The 20,455-nt window shown below is 34.4% G+C and overlaps 1 protein-coding gene across 2 annotated transcripts in view; it reads left to right on the top strand.

Annotated features, from left to right (window-relative positions):
- The window catches only part of LOC118274751 (uncoordinated protein 58), a 369,374-nt gene that overhangs the window by 294,879 nt on the left and 54,040 nt on the right, over positions 1–20,455 (top strand). For both annotated transcript variants that reach the window (XM_050696740.1, XM_050696741.1), the window contains one exon: positions 13,934–13,955. The gene's annotated coding sequence lies outside the window, so the exon portion shown is untranslated. The remainder of the gene's footprint in view (positions 1–13,933; positions 13,956–20,455) is intronic.

The following is a 20,455-nucleotide window of genomic DNA, read 5'->3' as shown; positions in this document are numbered from 1 at the left end:
AACAATTTGCGAAAATTAATCTAAGGAAAAAGATTTTTATAAAAATATGCAGCCGTTTGTTTTATGTCCATGTTAAAGGAATTAGCGATTCAATTAATTTATTGATTTAATTTTGTGATTGTTTGAACATTTCAGTTTTTTAGTAAGACTGCTTCGCTGTCTTAATCCTTGCAAGAGGTTGGAATAGGTACCGAGACCCCTAAGTCGTTTCAAGTCCGATTCTTGTATCGGATATAAAAGTAATATTTGAGTTGCCTATGATTAAAAAAATATATTATAGTGTATGACAATCAACTCAGTAACCGCTATAAAAATGGGTGTTACATACTATATTGTGTCATAGTTAGGTGACTTATTCGAAAGTAATAAGGTGTCACGATATCTATATAAGTATACTAGTGGACCCGACAGACGTTGTCTTGTCTACACGTCTTTAATTTGAGAATTTGTCGGATCCAATGTAAAACATTCCAAAATCAACAACTACTAATAAATTAAAAATTAATTAAAAAAGCATTGTCCAGCGGACAAAATTGCGAATCTAAACCATTCTCAGATCCCCTTGAAAACACACAAAAAAATTCATCAAAATCGGTCCAGTCGTTTAAGAGAAGTTCAGTGACATACACACTTACAGAAGAATTATATATATAAAGATATGTATAAAAATCAATTGTTGTTCGTTAGTCTCGATAAAACTCGACTAGCGGCTGGACCGATTTGCTCAATTTTAGTCTTCAATCTGTCTTGTCTTCAATTCCAGGCAAGGTTTCAAAGTTTCCCGGGCCAGCTGAAACATATTAAATGCAATATTTTTAATTCCATCGCCAACCGCTTATAACTTACATACGCAGCCGTCCCCAGATTTTCCGGAACACAAAATCCGGACGAAGACGGCTTGTCAACACGCTTGTCCGTCCGTCGGTCGGAACTAAGGATTTTTAAATTATACCAAAAATAAATGTTACATCTAAAATTGTGCCCATTCTCTTGGATTTTATTTGATGGTCCTACAAGTCGCGTGGGATCTTCCATCTTATTTATTTTTACTTTGTGTTATTGAAATTGGACTGTGCCGGTTGAATGGCGGTTAGTGTAGCTACCGAGCTAAGTGTGTTGAGTTCAGTTCCATTTTTGGGTCGGATAATATTATTTTTAGAAATTCTTAGTAACAGCATGAAGTGTGGAATTCATTTATGGACCTATTAACATGGGATCGTTTTTTTTCTCCTCTAATAATATCTTCTGATTTCTTTCGTTGTAGGATCCAAGACAACTATTCATGTCTTCGGTGATCCAGTGGTTTTATGGTTGTATCTCCTGTAGACCATAGCTTACAGTAGTTGTAGCGGTTTTAAAAGGTGGTGGTGGGCTTGTCTCCATGAAAAGTAAGGATAACATTGGTCACATGCAGCTTTGCCTTTCTTCATGTTAGTAATTGGGTTTCATTTGGTCATTTGGGTACCCATTCTTCGAAAAATATAAAAACATTACAAGTCTGGTCAAAACAAAGGCAAGATTTTTTCCAAACATTGCTAATATGTTTGTAAAGTATTCAGTATTTTGTTAAGAAACTGTTGAAGAGTTCTAAAACTATTAATTGAAGGATTTGGTAGAATTTAGGCGAAGCTTACTAAATCCGATATATTCTACTTTCTACCTCAGCCCTTAAAACTTCGGTAAATGTATATTTTGGCATGTAATAAATAATGTTTAAATATAGAGCTTGTAGTTGAAATCGAATTAACGTAAGTATTTTGGTAGGAGAATCTTATACTCCTACGTAGCTGAAATAATGAAACGTCTTAATTTAATCTCCGATTCCCCCGTCAACGCACTTGTAACGCCTCTGGTGTTTCGGGTGTTCATGGGCGGCGATTATTGTTTATCAGGTGATCCGTCTGCTCGCTTATCGACTTATACCATAAAAATATGTTTACAATCCTTCAGGAACTGTAAAAAGCCGACAATCTAATTCCCATTTAACAGCAAAATACATAACTATAAGAAAACTATGTAAAACTAAATGAACATCAAATTGCTATCACATTTAAAATTCAAATATTATACGAAAACAACGTAAACGTAACCTATTTAAAATTTGATCACACGTTCCGAAACGGAAATTAAGTTCTTCAAATTTCCTAATCCGGAAAGTATGGTTCTATCATTTTTCCTTATCCATATGAAATTGTATATAACGTAAATTGGTTTATTTCTGTAGCTCTGTTTATACTGTGTAATGGTATTATTGTACAATTACCATTCTAATGATATGTATCAAAAATAAACTAATATTAATGTAGCTCGTTGTAATGAAGTTCGTGGGCGTATTATATTTGATAATAGGTTAAAGAATATTACTATTATTTCTCTATCCATTCTCTATTCTTAACAACAATATAAGAAGTGCGTTCCATTTTTTACCGCTAAATGAAAAACAAAGATCGTCATAGATTTAAAAAATAACAATATGATAAGCATTTTGACTACACGGTTGGCGTGGTGGCAGGGTAATTGACTGCCCTGTAACGCGTAGCGGGTTCGATAACCGTTTGAAGCAACTCTTTGAGTGAGCCACAAATTGTTGTTTCAGGTCTGGGTGTCGTGTATCAAAATCTTAATATCCAGACTAAGATTAACGTTTCAATAATATAAAAAACAAATATTCTAAGAATTTATTAATTTCATACTTCTATTTCTATATTACATAATAAGTATATTTAACACTTTATCTTTACTCTGTACCGAAGGACCACATAATCTAAAAAGAAAAACCCTAAAAGGACCAGTATCAGAAAAAAGACCAAAAATATTACTCAGCAACTTTCGCAAAGGCTATCTATCTCTTAAAGGCTATTATTTCAACCACTAGGCACTAAATCACGGCGCTAATCTTAAGATTATAAATTACTTGTCGAAAACATTACCGTATCATAACATTTTAAATTAAAATATTCTACAAAGACCGTAATATCAATGTAATTTCCTTTCTGAAGACATCACAGTCTTTCCTAGCACCGGTCTCAGTGATTTATTGGTTTTAGTACTTATCGGCGGATTGATGTTCTCAGGGAAATTAATTTTAAATACCTTTTGCTCGTTTTTTGTTATACTTACAAGTATTCTGATATTCAAGTATTCAATGGAATTTGTTCGAATGAACCAATAGATATGAGTTATTATGAGCCTATATTATCACTTTTGTGAGATATGCTCAATTAATTATTATATTTTTCGGCTTCGTCACTTAAATAAACTTATTTGGACTGGACTAGTTTTAAGCCATTGGACGTCCCTTTCGTCTGCGCATCTCACGATAGTTATTATAAAAAGTATATTATCTACTAACTTAGCAATAAATAAGATTGAAATCAACAAAATAACCGCATCAAACAATTTGTAAACCAAAATCTTACAATTTTACACAATTTTATCCAAAAATAAAAATAAGAAGCAGAAACCAGAAAATAATAAAAAGAAAACTAGAAATACAACATAAATGAAAACTTACTCACAGTAAATAGCAACAGCTATTTATTTTGAAAGGAAAAATGCAATTCTGTACAACTTACTTAAGACCATTTACGACGTTAAGAGTACAAAAAAAAAACTGCGAACTAAACTCGTCCAGTCTTACTTTGATACTTAACAGATTTCCGACGGTCTTGATTTTAAACTTTTAACTATCTTGAATTTTTCCGAATGGACGTTTAAATGGTTTATCTGCAAGATGTGTTACTTAGAAACAGCGAACACAGATGTTATGAAAGATAAATCCTTATAATTATTTGTACTTCATTTCGTAATATACGTTTTTTAACTGACTTCCCAGAAAAGGAGGTTCTCAATTCGTCCGGTATGTTTTTTTTACCAGTCTTCTTATAGAGTCTGGGTTCCAAGAGGTAATAATGGACTGACAGAAAAGGTTTAATTCTGCTTTTAAGATAAGTTAAATTAAGATAGTCTTAGGGTGTTTTTTCACCAGTGATGTGCTATGTAGCTATCCTATGAAGATGTAATAGCTAAGCTGTGAAACTGCGTAACCGTTTCCATCGATAGTAAGCTATGTAGCCCTGCTAGGAAGATGCGCAGCTTAAGTAAACAATGTATCAATATTATTGAAGTCATCCATAGCACGCATAGCTTAGCACGCATCTTTCCATATAAAAACATAGCTTAGCTGAGTTCGTTTCTACCAGTGCTAAACTATGTGTACCGATGAATATGATTGGTGGAAGCCAAACACAACCACAGCAACGTAGCATAGCACATCTGTGGTAATAAAAGCTTACAATTTTGTTAAATCCGGATCAAACCTTTTTTGTGATCGTCATTCTTATTATTAGTGACCACAGCTGTACTAGCCGGAGCATCCAACATAGTTCATGAAAAGATTTATGTTGAAAAATCATATTCACGTGAAAGTTTATTCACTCCAGTAAGTTTATGACAACGCGAACATTCAGCCGTTTAACAAAGCGATTTCAGCGTCCAACGAATAAATACCATTTTTCAACGGCTCAACTTTTCAAAATAATTAATCATTTTAATAAAATTTCTATAAACATACTGCTTTATGTGACACTGTAATAGCTCTTATGTCTTTTATATAAAGTCCACTTTATTTACATGTAATAAATTCGCAACACTCGAGGATTTCCGGATTTTATCATTGGCTGTAAAATTCAGTTTTCAGTTGAATTTTGCCTGTTATATATTTTTTTCAGTTCAACGATTTTTGTTTACGGACGAAAAGAGATTGATTATGACGATTGTTTTACCCTGAGGGGTGGATTTAAGTATATTTATTTAGTACCAGCTGTAGTCCGTGATTTGTTCGCGTAGAATAATGACTTTTCAAAAAATTTGGAATTTTAATTTTTAGGTTTGTGTAGCCAAATGGTAAAAAACGGAACCCTTATAAATTCGTCATGTCTGTCTGTCTGTCTGTCTGTCCGTCCGTCCGTCCGTATGTCACAGCCATTTATTATTTTATTTAATTATTCTAAAATCAGTTACCTGCCTTTTATTGGCAAAATCTTGATAAAATCGGTCCAGCCATTTCAGAGATAAGCCGCAACAAACAGACAGATAGACTTTTACGACTCGTCCTAATTTTGTGCTCAGTCAATTGTCTTAGACTAGGACTAGGATTTCATCGCTTGGGACTTAGGCTAGACTAACAAGCGTGAACGTACCTAATACTAGGTTTCAGATCTTTTTAGATACTAGGTCATGTGTAGGTCGAGATCTTTGTAAACTTATTTCTTTTATCTGTTTAAAGAGCTTCCATTGTTCTTTATCCTTTGAAACCGAGTCTTTGTTATACAAACTTTTTTTATTCTTCACTGCTTTTTGTATTTTTTGTATTCAATCTTCTATTGGAAACCGTCCTACTATCAAATAATAAAAAATAAATCTATAGTTATTTCTGCATCACATGCCATGTGACTTTTTGTCTTATTTAATGTTGACCCTTTTTTTTGATGGGGAAAATGTATTGAAGTCGAGTTTTAAAACTGTAAACCTTCAATACCTTTTTTTAAGTGTTAATCATCCAATCACTTAGCCGCCTTGGGCGAGGCGAGAGGAAGTGTTAAACTCTTACTAACTAAATAAGGCTAAATACATAGCTAATCAAGGGCGAGGAGTTGGACCCTGTAGATTCAACTGTCTTTTTAGGTATAACTCTGGACGCTAAGCTACAGTGGGCTCCACACGTAGATAAGTTGTCGAAAAGACTCAGCTCTGCAGCATATGCCGTTAAAAAAATTAGAAATTTGACCGATGTAAATACAGCGCGATTAGTATACTTTAGTTATTTTCATAGTATCATGTCATATGGTATCCTCCTGTGGGGAAATGCTGCTGACATTCAGTCTGTCTTTGTGCTGCAGAAAAGAGCCATTCGATCAATTTATAATCTTAGTCCGAGGCACTCTCTTAGGGAACTATTTAAAGAAATTAATATATTGACTGTTCCTTCTCAATACATTTATGAAAATGTAGTGTATGCTCACAAAAACATTAATTTATTCAAAAAGTATTGTGATATACATAATATAAACACTAGAAGTAAAAACAAATATATTGTTCCCACTACTAGACTTAAGAAAATAAGTGGTTCGTTCAGATGTCAATGCATACGCTTGTACAATAAAATTCCCAGCGATATTCAAAGTTTGAGCCTGAATAAATTTAAAAATGTTATTAAAGAAAAACTGTATAGTAAAGCTTTTTATAAAATTAAAGACTACTTAGATGATAGTCAGGCTTGGGAGTGAGCCGCTATAATGTCCACACAGGTCATGTTGACATGTTTGTAACACAAGTTACATTTTTATACAATTTGACATGATATACATTAATATCATTCGATATTTTTTTGTTTTCACATATTATTTTTAAAATTGTTAGTTTGAGGACCGTGCGAGAGTTTGCCTAGTCATTTTACTTTTAGTTAATTATATTCTGACAGTGTGAGCATTTGTGTGGCCTACCCAAATGTTCTTTTGGTAGGTAATGTTCGTCGGATCATTCAGCAACAGCCGTCAGCTGAGCTCATTGTAAACTGACACATGCGTGCTGCCATCTGAACAGGTCCGCTCAAACTGCTGTGGTTCTTTCCTCAAAAGACTACAGAATAAACTTGCACGGTTCTCCGACATCTTTAATTGATTTTGTCTGGACTTTAAAAGAGACTATGACCTCTGAGTTTGTTTCGGCATTTCTTCTCAGAGTAGTCGGATAGGAAATGCCGGCCTCATCTAGCTATTTAAAATATTGACGTGTAAAAGTGTTATTTTATAATCAATTTACAGAAATAAATATCATTTATCATTTATCATTTATCATTTATCATTTAAAAACCAGCACGTTTCTATTTTACTTGGTAACCCATTATGTATTTCTCAGCTCCAGAAAACCTCCTTCTCTCATCCCTAACCCCCAAAGGGCCAGCAACGTACGTGCAATTCCTCTGGTGTTGCAGGTGTCCATAGGCGGCGTCGACCGTTTACCAGTCCAGGGTCCAGGTTGACCCTTGAGCCTTATCAAATAAACAAATAACCATTTATACTTTGACTTACACACATTTCTATCCACATTTTAAACTAACTAAAATAAACCAAAGCAATTAAAGGTGTCCTCAAACCTTTAAAATGTTAATCTTACTTTAATTAAATACCTAATTATTTTTAATTACCGCGATGCGACAGGTTAAAGAGTATTAGTTTAAGAGCCAGTCACTCTGATTCCAACCGGGATTATGTGGTTTAACTGTGACCTAGTTTAGGAGTCGGGGTCAAAAATGTGATGGTAGTAAAGACGAGGATTTCTTTGATGTTACTAGTGTAATTGTGTTTGTTGATAGTGCGGGTAATGTGGAGGAGTGTATGTATGTGTTTTTGGCTCTTGTGTTGGGAAGTTGGTGCTTGCTTTGTATGGATCTTTTATTTTGAGATTTTTCCAGTAAATGATCTGTGATAATCTTTGTTTTCAGTGATTAGGTTTTATTGTAACATTTTTTTTTACCTTCTGGGATCAAATTCGGTATTGTATTGTAATGTCCCTCGTCGTCCCCTCTCTCTATCTCTTTTAATCTCTATCTTTCTGTCTCTCTCTAATCTCTATCTAATCTCTCAATCTCTCATAATATCTATCTCTTCCCTAATCTCTCTTCATTTCTTTCTTTCTGTTTTTGCCCTATTCTTGAACAAGAATCCAATTCTTTTCGACCTTAATATCAAACGTCTGCACGTCTACAATCCATTAAAATCCCTCCAGAGCAGGTGTCCTTCAACCGAATAACAAATAAAATTATCTCCACAGTACTTTTTATTCAGCACCAACGCCAGCGTGTAATGTATCCCTCATTATAAAGCTTCACATACAAGCGATGCACATAAAATCAAATCGCCAATCCAATTTGTATCTTCTATCCGCGCTATAAGATTTATTATTATACGCTCACGAACATCAGTGCAACTAACAACGACGACTATTGAAAAAGGTGTGTAAGAACCAAGATTGTCGCAAAAGGAATTTGTAGCTTAAAACGTTGGAGTAAGGTATGGTTTAGATTGTTAAAGTTTCAGTGCAAGGTTTTCACCGAATTATTAGGTTCAAGATAAATTGAAATGTTTTTATTATATTAGAAGCGTTAGGGGATCAAAGGCTATTTGATGTTTATCTTGAAATCATTATTTTTGATTAAAAGGAAGCATTAAACAACTTCTGTGAACAATTTGAATTTCGTTTTGAACTTGAGAAATAATTTATTGAACGCTTGTCATCAAAAATTCAGTCGCTCATCGAGTTATGGAAATTACTTTGAAACTTTTTAGGGAATCGATTGCGAATTGGTTCAAAACAAAATGGCTGACAACATATTTATAAATAAGGACTTTGGTAAATACTTTTGCGAGTTTGAAGAAATTTTATTTCGTATTTGAAAAAGTGGTACCTTGGGTAATTTTGTATACCCTCTTGTAGTTATCGTTGTGTCAAAATGTATTGTTTTATAATGTTTAATATATTTATATTTCATGGTAGATATTTTTAAACAGTTTTATTTAGCTTGACTTGTTTGTTTGTTTGAGTCTTAATTGGTACTCAACCATCTTTCGAATGTTTGATCGATCTGATATTTGGTACTCACTTCTAATCTTGACGACCATACAAAAAGCTAATTAAAACCGTTTAACATACTTTGAATAAACAATAATTTTGAGACCGAAGACTATAGGTACTTAATATCCATATATTATTATCCTTGTCTTACAAGAATATTTTGCAACCTTTTTGGTAGTGACTTTTACCCAGACAAAGCTACCAACAACAACTAGTTCTCTAAAAATACTGCAAATAATTTATGAAAATGAAATTGCGAGCACAAAATATAATATCAATTAGAAATAAAAGTTATTCATATGACAGGGATTAAATATCAAAATGAAATGATGTTTTGAAATGTGAAATGCATAGTTTGATGTCGTTATAATAGTAAGTAGTTATGTTGGTATGCATGATTATAATATTAATTATTAAAATTCAAACAAAACTACGAAATTACCACGGAATTTTCATTTATGATCTGACGAATTAATTACGCATAGTTTTATGTTGCTGTAGGATTTCATGGAATATATTTTAATAATAGTATATTAATATTACATAATATTGAAGTTTGTGTGAATAATTGAGCAACATAGTTAATAAATGTTTTGATATGATGGTGTATTGTGCTGTGTGTTAAATTATGATACGTAAAATCAACGTTATTTTGCAAATAATTATATGTTTGAGTCTCTATTATTGCGATTTATAATGTAAACTAACGATCCGCCCCAACTTCGCATGGCTGCAATGATGATAATATATTATAGCATGCATTATACATAAAAAACCTTAATTACTCTACACACGTCTATTAAAAAAACCATACCAAATCCGTTGCGTAGATTTAAAAATTTAAGCATACAAAGGGACATAGTGACAGAGAAAGCGACTTTGTTTTATACTATGTAGTGATACAAACTGTATTGAGAATAGCAGAATATGATAAAGGTTTAACAAGACACAAGACGTGCTTCTCTCACTTAGAAAAAGATAGCATTTTATTATTTTACGCGCTGTTTATCGCAGCTTCGCTCGCGTATTTTGCAGACTTTGTGACTAATAAAAATACCTTCAGTTACTAGTACTTAGTACATCAGCTACCTGCTAATAAAAGTCCCATCAAAGTCAGACCGACAAAAACTATTTTAATCTAGTGAAAATCAATTATCTCCACTCCAATTTTATTCATTAGTCTAGATTTAAGTTCAATAATGTTAATGTTAATTGAACTAAAGAGTTTATGACTTTGTCCCAAAACAAACTTATACAATCATCATCAGCTTATAAGTGGCCACGGCTGACCAAAGGCGTCTTCTCACACGGAGAAGGTTTGAGCGTTAATCACTAAGCTTGCTCAGTGCGGGTTGGTGATTTCAAACATCTATAATATAATTTATATAAATTATAAGCCCAGGTTTCCTCACGATGTTTTCCTTCACCGTTTGTCAATGGTGTCTAAAAAATCTTATCAAGATTATATATTACACAACATCACCTCCCAAACTACTCCAGAATCATTCAAAAAGAGCCACCACAGCAATCAACTGCCATTTCTAGTTCCATATCATTATCCTTAAAGCCCAAAATTAGGTAGTCAGACCACGATCACGATTTAATCGTTAGGGATGTAATACCCTCATCGTTTGGAGAATTTAATTGCTAATCGAGTGAAAACGATGGAATACCTGATTAGATACCTACCTTCGTTTATTATGAAGCTTAGGAACAGGTCCTGAATGAGAAGTAGTCTCATTTGGTGTGGAAAGCTTTGCAGATGTGTTGTCAGGTTTTTTAAAGGTGAGTTATGTGGTTTTAACTTAATGATCTAAATTTTTAAAAGAGAGTTTTATGACAGACGTTATTATCATTTGAATTTATAATTTAATTCGCATTTGTTTTCAAAACTTGTCATTGCACGACTACGTCCGCGTAGAATAATGATTTCCAACAGAATTTAGGTTTTTGTGATGATTTTGATAAAAAATCTGAAATAGAAGTACTATGTTACGCCTTGGTCCCGTTAAAATCGGTCAAGTAATTTCAAAGATAAGCCAGAACAAACATACAGACAGACACACAAAAATTATAAAAATGTTTTTTTGGTGCATGTATCTTATGAATTCATATGCATGTAGTATAAAACGGTTATTATTTAAATATAGATAAAAGAAGAAGAAGTAGTTATAGATAAAACGTACCAATCATAAGACTTTTTTCAACATTAATTGTCAAGTTCTGTCAACACAGATTAAGAGAAATACATTGATTCTAATTAAGAGTTAAAATACAAGACTTAGACGATTAAAAAAATACTCAGAAAAAAGCAAATTTCAGTTCAAAACACTCACACTTACCATATTGCCAGGAATAAGAGTACTTTAAAGGAAGTTTCCAACATTTTAAGGCTTTAAACTATGCATGCAGAGACAGATATTGCGACTGCGAGGCTTGCAGTTTTCATGATGTAATATTTGAAGGAAATACGCGAAGACTACTCGTATTGTTGAATCTTATGTTGAGAGCAAGGTAGCGTAATGTAATAATGCTGTCGACATAGTCTTTGTCACATACGAGTATGTTATATTGAAGCTGTACTCTAAAATTGTAGAACGAAACAATAAATGATACAAATAATTATATTATATTTATGTATATCGTCACGCCTTTAATCGAAGGGGTAGGTAGTGGTGCACATTATGGCCCGTAATTACACTGCACAATGTACACCCACATTTCACAATATACCTATATGTTGTAAGTCCCATGTAATAGGTGGTAATTTCATGTAATTAATGATACAAATAATATTAGAAACTAAATGCGATCTGTCTGTCATTTCACTGGTTTGTCAACTTCAATTTTGTTGAACGGCGCGTTTGGCCGGTGGCCAGGCAATCCGACTGTTGCGCAACGTGCAGCGGGTTCGATTCTTCCACGAAACGTGGTTTGGGAGATCCACAAATTCAGAGGTTTCACTGGTTGTGAACTTGTATATTTTAAACGCAACCACGATATAGGAGAAAATCTTAGTGTAAGGCAACTTTAAAAAATTAAAGATTGTTAGTAGTACTCCATACGTTTCGAAATAAACTGTAGATAAGTATAAATATGATTCATGTACAATCTGAGTCCAAGAAGCCTCTAGAGTATTTAATACAAATAATAAGAATAATAATTATGTTAAAACCAAAGAAACCAAGAAACTGTTCAAAACCAAAGTTCAACTACCAAAAACATAATTCTAAAGATTTACCATCTTACCAGTAATATCTAATTCGTATCACACTCCAAAGATTAAAGTGCTTATCAAAGTTAAAAAGTCAAAACCCACTCGTGTCGACTAACAACGCCAATCCAAAACAGTTGCCTTTAATGTTTTTTATCAGAGGGCCTAGTACCAGTTTTTTTACATTAACGCGATTGAAACTTTACCACGTATAGCCATTTGATTGGCTGCTCCAAAGTTAAACAACCAATCAGAGGGCTAAACACAGTAACGAGTCAACCACATCACATGGAAAGCTTATAAATGCCCACTTTTGAGCGTAGACTTCTTCTCACACGGAGAAGGTTTGAACATTATCACTACGCTTGCTCAATGCGTGTTGGCGATTTCAAACTTGTAATTAGCAAATTATAAGTTTAGGTTTCCTCACGATATTTTTCTGTTGTCGAAATAATCTTAGAAAGTACACATAACAAGGAAAAATTCACATTAGTACTTGCCATGTTATGAACCAGCGCCTTCTCGTGTATGAGAAGCGGGTGTCTTAAACCTCCAGACCACAACGTCTTTTCGATCGCTTCAACATAAAAAAAAACTCACACTAGTGCCCCTGGTGGTCTCAAAAACCAACCACCCGCAAAATAAGTCCCGATTCGATTATTTTTATTCCCTTGCTATTGTGAATACAGTAACAATTTGCTACGATCCGTCTCATCTGTTTTATTGTGTGAGGTTTCGAGAATTTTCCAAAGAACGTGCTTGCTTAGATGGAGTAGACTATGACATGGAGAGAGCTTCGTCCCTTTTTGCTAACAACCCGCTGTCATCACGTTCGTTCTGTTTTTGGGATACGAATTTCTATTTTGTTAACTGAATTTTGTTAGTTATTGTTTAGTTTAAATTTTGTTTTGTGTTTCAGGGAAGAATATTGTTATAATGAGTGGTTCGTTAGTTTTGTTGTTTAAAATTGGTGTGCGAATTGTTATGTATGTACATATGGTGTGAGTAGCCGCGTTTGGCAATCATCTCGCGTTGTCTATTTCTCCTTTATTAATATTTAATTTTGCCTGGTGATTAGTATTCATAAAGAGTTCAACGATTGTAATAATATATTGTATTATGTATTGTAATGTAATGTGAATATACCAGTACAGTTATTAAACTATTGAAATATAGCATTCTCTGGCAGACAACCTTTCAATGAAGGAACAGTTCATCTACAACTCTGTCACCGGCTTCGCCCGCGATCCCGTGGGATAAAAAGTCCCGTGGTCTATGTGTTGTTTTAGACATAATCTACCCCTGTTCCAAATTTCATCTCGATTCCTTCTGCTGATTTGATGTAAAGGATTACTCCAAACAAACAAAAATACTTTCGCTTTTATAATGTTAGTAAAATTAATAATATTTATTCATTCTACTAACATTATAAATGCGAAAGTTTAAATTATGTTAAGTACTATTATAATAATATTTATTCAATTAGATAGTAGTTTATTTTCGACTCAACATCAATGATACAGCCATCCCAAAATAGACAGTAATACAACTCAATAAAGATTATCTTTGAAGTGTATTTCATGCGATGTTCATTATTTTAATCTAATTATGACGATTCAAATGATTGATAATTTTAATTGAAAATTGTGGTGAATAGATTATTTTGTATCCTAGTTTAGTTTTAATGAATACGCCTTCTATAGGGTAAAATAAAACACTACCGTACCTGATAAGATGAAAGCAAATTGACGATTTCAAACATTTTTTTTTAAGTCTTTCTCTCAGTTTATCATTTCATTGGTATCTAAATAAAATTAAAAAAGAACACATAACTTAATAATGTTTTCAAACTAGCCAGTACCCTTAATACGAAACGAAACGAGAGTGCGTTCGGCGATCTAATTTGCGGGCTCGAATAAACTAACCAATCAGAGCGCCGAACGCACTTTCGTTTCGATTACTTTAAACGTAAGTATAGCAAATTCATACTAAGGATACAGATTTCAAACATCCCCTAACTTTCACGCTACTGTTATTGCTTTTAACTATCATATCTTAAAATAATATTTGATCTATTTGTTTCAGGTCAAGATCGAGCCTTTGAGGGGTAAGTCAAACTTTTGGTCCTTTTGGTCCTTTTGTTTCTGATCCAAAAATAACAGTATCGATTTCAATGTCCTTATCTGACACCCATTGTCGACACTAGTCAAGCACGGTAGCCATTTTTTTAACAAACTTAAAAGGGTTTTGGTGGTAGATCAACTTTGGTCCCATGCGGATAAAAGGACCCTTTTTTGGTTTCATTTCGATTGTTTATACCCCTTTGAATGGGGTTAAATTAATGATATTTTTTTTGGTCCGATGTCAAAGTTTATCAAATGGTTTTAATGTATTTTTTTTGTGGAGGTGTTTTGAGGTAATATTTTTGGCTTCGTGTTTAAGGAAAATAATAATGATTTAAACTGTTTGTCAATTATTATGAAAATTTTAATAGAATTCAACGTAAATTAAGGTTGAAAATTAAATCAAATTTTATAAGTCTAAATCAACTATCTATGAAAAAAGGTTTTTATACATCACATGAGTTTAATCATCAATACTTAAACATTGCTCTTTTTGGTATGAATCATGATACAGTATTGATTAAACTATTATTACTAGGTATCCAATGTCTTCTACCGCTTTGGGAAAAGCAAGAGGGAGTATCAGACTTTTGCTATCTAAAAACCACCCCGTTCCTACTTCTACTTTTCAAGCCGGGGAACCCCGGTAACTCGCTAGGCAGTCCGCAGCTATGGGTCGGCATCAGGCCTGTCTAACCCCATCTGTGGTAGTCTGATGGCTCTTTGAGTCATGATTACCACTATCTTAACGATTGAACTCAGAGTCGTTTTTACGACAACTTTTTCATTAATACAGCCAATCACACTCATGACACATCTAATCACCAACAATTAACACCTACGTACACTCAAAATCCAAAAAAGTTCACAAACGAGAAAAATTCAAAAGAATTCACATCACTTCATAATGACTGGAGAGTATTTTCCGAAATATTGGAAAATACAATTTAGGTGAAAAAAAAAAGTTGCCGACTTAGGGGTGCAAAAGCCAAGATCTTTGCTCACTTTCGCTAAGAGTTTGTCACTGATTTAAATAACAAGGGAAACCTTTTTTCACTCCCCTACCCCCCTCTACCCTGATTTCTATAATACCGGCCTTGATTTTGTTGCTGAAGCAATTTTTCGCCTGATTCTTTATTATTGGGAAAGAAAAAAATTTTTGCGGTTTTAAATTTTTCAAAGACTAATGGCTGTAATTGTGGGGATTGTGAGATGATGAGTAGATCTGTTTGATGTTGTGGTTATAAAAATGACTGTTGAGCATAAGGTAAAAGAGATTTGTGACAAGTCATTCTGTCTCCTGCATTAAATTCGCCAAGGGAAGTGGAAACTACCGTTTTTTTCTTCTTCTCTTTGATAAGTGTAATTATTTTTTACCCGACTGCGCCAGAAGGAGGGTTATTAACGCGTGTATTATTTAGAAAACTTAGTTTTGCTATACAACTATTAGATATCTGACAAGATGCGACCAATATAACATTTGTCAACCACGCTACAGCGTATTAAAAATACCTTTATAAAAATCATCACCAAATATACATACATAAAGAAGAAAAACCGAACAAAAATCACCATACATAAGAATCCCCCTTTCACAGCATGTTGACTGAAACCCTCACACATTCATGAAGTGTAAATATTTATGGTTATTAATGGTGCAGTTAATTCATTTAACACATTCGTGTACACGAATATTAGTACGGCGCGCCAGAGGGCCGCTGGCGATTTTCATACCGTGTAGAGATTAGATGGTGTAGATAGGGCTTCTGGACATGGTGCTAGCGTTTCTCTGTTGTGTCGTTTAGTCTTAGTATTTGTTTATTAATGTTTTAAGAGTAGCAATAAAATAATTTGATTTGATTTTATGATAATTATAACATTATATTAGGGTATTTTTTTTGTAGTATAAGCCGGTAAAAAAACATACGGATCACCTGATGGTCAGCAATCGCTGCCGCCCATGGACACCCGAAACACCAGAGGCGCTACAACTGCATTGTCGGCCTTTTAGGGGTTTTTTTTTTAGTGATCGATGTTTTTCGAGGATGCTTGACTAGTTTCAAGTCACTACCGGGGTCTTAAGTCTGTCGACTAGTCTCAAAATCATGATAAGTATTAGAAGTACATTTGACTTTATTGCATTGTCAAAACTTGTATAACCCAGAATGCTTTATGCAATTCAACTCGACACCATTTCCTTCGACATTATAAGTATTACTCTTTATGTCATTAAATTATACATAATTTATTAAGCCCCACACCAAACAAATAGGTGGGTAAACCGCAAATTATCCTATCTGAAACGCTCATAACTCCCTGTCTATACCATTTTGAGTCTGTGTCCGGCTATCAGGGTAGCAATTTGCCAGCGCCCGCCGCGGCCCAGCCTTTGACAAGTAAATTGCGACTTAGACTTGCAGATTAAACGGGGATTATATTTTGTTAGGTAGGTACAAACTGGTACAAACTGGATGTTTTGCATTTTTACACTAGGCGGTATTTTTTGAGGCGATGTTTTGGGGTCAGGTTAGTGAGGTCTTTGTGTGTGAGGTGTAATGGTGACTTGATTACTTTTTGCAAGCTTTTTATCCCCGAAGGGGTAGGCAGAGATGCACATTATGGCACTATGTACAGCCACTTTTCACCACTTATGTTACAAGTCCCATGTAATAGGAGGTGAGATTTATGCCATATACTAGGAACAATTTCAGACTCTATACTACCATTGAAAATTTTTCGAAACACCGAAAAAAGCCCAGTAACACTTTGCCCGACCGGAGAAACGATCCCCTTGTACGGCAGTCGTGTTTGCGATCACTCGACCAACGAAGCTTGATTACTATCTGTTTTAACTGATATAAAATCTGAAGTGTATTTACAGGAGGTAGGCTCAGCAATGGTTGTTTGCAGGCTGAAGGCAAATAGCTAATGTGTATTTGTTATGGCACCCATTCGATTTTACGTAAAAGATTTTTTTGATGGGTAAAAACTTTCAATAACTTCTCCCGCTTTTGAAGAGGCGAGGGAGTGTCAGACTCTTACTAACTAAAAACCACCCCATTCCTACTCCTGCTTTTCGACCCGGTAAACTAGCTAGGTGATCCGCAGCTCCGGATCAAGCTACCGTAAAAGATGGTATACGTTTGAAAACTTCCATTATTTCATTTTCTAAAATAAATAACGATGATATACTTTTAATAGATTATCGCATTATAATTAGGAACAAATTTATTTAGGTCCCAAACTTTACACATAAATTTTAGCCTTTAGTAGCTTCACAAGAGAAAAAAATACCTTTCCAAGTATTTATTACCTTCCATAAACCATAAAAGCAATAATTTTTCCATTAAACGCTTACTTAAATAATAATCGCTTAAGCAAAAATAAGCGGTTATTGATTACAAAACCTCAAGGTCATTATGAGGAAACCTTTTTATTTCTTTTCCTTTTAAACCCCTATCTTAATATCCGCGGTCCTGAGGTCCGGGTTTTATGAAAGCCTTTTGCTAATCGAGTATTTATATTTCCTACTTATCTATAGCTATATGAGTGAAGATAAAGGATGTCCTATTATTATTTTTTATTTTATATGTGTCTTTATTTTTATTGGAGTAGAGTTCTTTTTTCTTTGAGGTAACTGCTATGTGGCTGTAAGCTTTAAAAAATAGTCATTACAAATAGTATAGTTGCTGGTATGAGTTTGTTACCGAAAATTAATTTTTAGTGCGCTTTTTCACTAGAGATGTGCTATGTTACGTTTCTGTGAATGCGTTATTTTTTATGGAGTAGGTGGCAAACATCATCTGATGGTAAGCGATCAGCGCAGCACATAGACACCCGCAACACCAGAGGAGTCCACAGGTGCGTTGCCGGCCTTTTAAAAGGATTGGTGGCTTCCACCAATCATATTCATTGGTACACAATAGCTTAGCACTGGTGAAAATGGACTCGGCTATACTTTTTATATTACAAGATGCGTGCTATAGTTGTCCAACCAACCATGTAGTTGTTATTATAATATTTCTAATAATCGACAATATTGATCTATTAAATCGAATTATATGCTATATACAAATAAAATTATATTATAATATCATGCCAAATTCATAATACAATTTAACAAACATCACAGACACTCACATTCATAATATTAGTTACACCACAATAAATAAATCCAATTCATTAATTTTATCACAGCTGAAATGAAGGCAGCTCTGTTGGTGACAAATGCAGGTTGAAATAACAACGTTTTGCGGTAACTTGCGGTTCAAACTAACCGCAGTTAGTTACATTAATATGGGTTTAAATCAAATCGTTTTCAGTAAGCACGTGTTTAGTTTATGAGTTTAATTTTGTGGTTTAGTTAAAGGACTTTGAGGGTTTAGAGTTTAGAGTATAAGATAGTCTTGGTTTAAATGTTGTGTTGGGTTAAGTATAAGTGGAGTTTTGTTGTAATTAAGCGACATTTTGATGTTATCCTGTGAATAATAGTATCTTCACTACATAGTATAAAACAGAGTCGCTTTTTTCATCCTATTTCCTTTTGTATGCTTAAATCTTTAAAACTACGCAACGGATTTTGACGCGGTTTTTTTTTAATAGAATGAGATTCAAGAGTAAAGTTTATACATATTGTATAATACATGCATAATATTTCACCATTGCAACCATCCGAAGCTGGGGCGGGTCGCTAGTAAATTATAAAAATAATTTCTGAATTTTAGTTTGCAAGTATAATTTGCTCCAAATTAAATCTGAAAGTTGGTTTGTTTGGATGTTTGTTTAAACTGCTGAACGGATTACCTATATAGGTAATGAAATTTGATATATAGACAGGGTATAAGCAGACTTGGGTGATAAGATACTTTTTACCCTATAGAAACGATGGCGAAGCCACTTGCAGAAGCTAGTATTCCATAAATAACCAGCACTCAACAAGCACAGTATCACAACACAAAAGTTTATCACTCACCAACAAACAGATAACAAAAACAAACACAAAGACACTCGTTGAAGGAGAAAATTCAATTGTTAGCGGTACCTTGCACCTTTTCAAGTTTTCCAATTATGTGACGCTGGGTTCACAGGCGCTATATTTAAGGGCCTGTCCACATCTCCACGACACGGCATCGTCAACGTGGAACGGTGCGGTAACGTGCACGATACGTTGCCGCGCCGTTCTGGTGCACGGTACGGCAACGTCGCCGTGGGACGGCGCGATACGTCGTCGTAAGCCGATGTAGCTTCGGAGCTGCGCACTACCTAGCGGGCTTACCGGGGCTCCGGCTTGATAAGCAGGAGTAGGAACGGGGTGGTTTTTAGACAGTAAGAGTCTGACACTCCCTTTCGCCTCGCCCTGGCGAGAGAAGTCATTGGATGATTTTCCCTGCTCAAAAAGAAGCCGATGTAGTTCGATGGACTCGCTCAGTTAATACCATCACTATTCATAATATATATCTCTCTCCGTTTTTTTAACAATAGCAGAAATAGAATATGACTTGTGCGGTCCATATCTCGAATGAGACTCTACGTAAGTCTCGTTCGAGATTGTTAGTGAAGAATGTACCAGCATTTTACAAGCCACGGCGAAGTGTAACGTTGCTGCGTCGTGACGTTTAATTTTACGTTACGTTAACGTAAATTTGCACGACACGTCAACGTACCGTGACACGTTACGGCACCGTTCCACGTTGACGACGTCGTGTCGTGGAGTTGTGGACACGCCCTATCTCATAAGTTCCACACTGTGGCCACATCTGCGACACACAATGTTAACTGTGCTCGATATAAGGATCTCTTGGATCACTGTTCTTAGTAAATTTTTGGTTGTGTGTGTGTGTGTGTGTTTGTAGAGGGTGTCCGAATATGTTTATCTGATTGTTGTGTGGTTATGTTTTGGGATCTGCGGGGTGTTTATAAATAGTAGGGGCCAAGGATGTCTATTATTAAAATGTTTTGTTGGTGTCTTCTTTTTTATAGTGAAAAATAGTCTGATTATGATGTATGCGATGAAATGAAGTGTGATTCTTACGATGTCTGAATCTAATATCTAAATCTAGATTTTGCTAGCGACTTCGTCCGCCTGAAATAATGACTTCTGGCAACATATGGGATTTTGGCTTATTGCCTCCTCTAAGATCTGTATTAAACATCATAATCGATTTAGTAGGTGCTGAAGTTTTTTATATCGTGCGATCAAAATCCACACAAATAGTTGTGACATAACGTTTTTAATTACGTTTTTGCTTTTTACTATTTGCTTTTTTAATATTTTCAATGTACAGAATTTACAATTTACCTATAGATAAAACCTGCACATATTTCCCATTATAATTATAAGACCTAATCAGTTTTCCTTCTGATTTTAATTGTATTCAAACAAACATACAAAGGATGTTTGTTCAAACAACTTGTATATTGTGTAAGAATAAACAATAATATATCGGGTGTCCCAATAAGAACGCAAGATTTAAATTTGGCGGCA

Source organism: Spodoptera frugiperda, chromosome 11, assembly GCF_023101765.2.
Source record: "Spodoptera frugiperda isolate SF20-4 chromosome 11, AGI-APGP_CSIRO_Sfru_2.0, whole genome shotgun sequence".
NCBI classification, from domain to species: domain Eukaryota; kingdom Metazoa; phylum Arthropoda; class Insecta; order Lepidoptera; family Noctuidae; genus Spodoptera; species Spodoptera frugiperda.
Note: the sequence above shows the minus strand (reverse complement) of the source record. Positions and strands in the feature narration are given on the sequence as shown.